Genomic DNA, 919 nt, shown 5'->3' with positions numbered 1-919 from the left:
AATTATACAATATATTTTTATTTTGTTTTCAAAAACAATATATTCTATAATATATATTCGATCAATTTTGGTCAGATATTATAAAAGATAATTATAAAAATAGGTTCTTACCGCCAGACCTCCACTGGTATACACTTACTGGGAGTTTGTATTATTACTACCAACCAACTAGGACTGTTCAATGGCACTTTTTAAAACAACCCACATTTAAATATAGTTGAGATAATTATCCGAGTTTCACCCAACTACAACTAAAAAAGTATAGCATCACATAGCTATCAATTGCATGCGATGAAAGACATGTTTGACCAAAAAGTGATGTAACAATCAATGTCTGTAAATTTACAATAATGTATATTTCGAAAACTACAGTGGATATGAACATTCTTGAAGAAAATGTCAGTTTTAATTTTAGATTGAATTATTGTTTCTTTGTATCCATCGATCCCCAAATGAAAATGAAAAACCGAAAATCTTTCTAACCATATACCTCACACCATGAAGCTTTAGTATGATTATTTCATGCGTGCCTTTGACAAATTCTGATGGCTATAGCTTCCATCTCTTCTTCATATTCCTTATGACCACTCATTGAGACTGGACTACAAAATTGACAGATAAATATGCAAATTATTCCCCATATCAGACAATGAAGTTGCCATGTCGCCGTCACTATTCATTAGTTTCTTAAAAACTTCATGCAGTAGACGATCTATATGGCAAGAAATTGTAGATATGACCATTTGTGTTTATCACTATCAATAATGAAACTTTTTAATCAACCAAGGAAAAAAAATAGAGCCCATCTCAAAATTTAGAGTTTTAACTTTCAAGGCACATAGAATCCAAAAACTGATTTTAAAAAATTCGTCATTAGTCTGATTATGTTCATTTGTCTATATTTTAAGAGAGTTTTTTT

The sequence above is a fragment of the Halyomorpha halys genome, unplaced genomic scaffold (genome assembly GCF_000696795.3).
Source record: "Halyomorpha halys isolate HHAL.00 unplaced genomic scaffold, Hhal_1.1 Scaffold59.1, whole genome shotgun sequence".
NCBI lineage: Eukaryota > Metazoa > Arthropoda > Insecta > Hemiptera > Pentatomidae > Halyomorpha > Halyomorpha halys.
Note: the sequence above shows the minus strand (reverse complement) of the source record.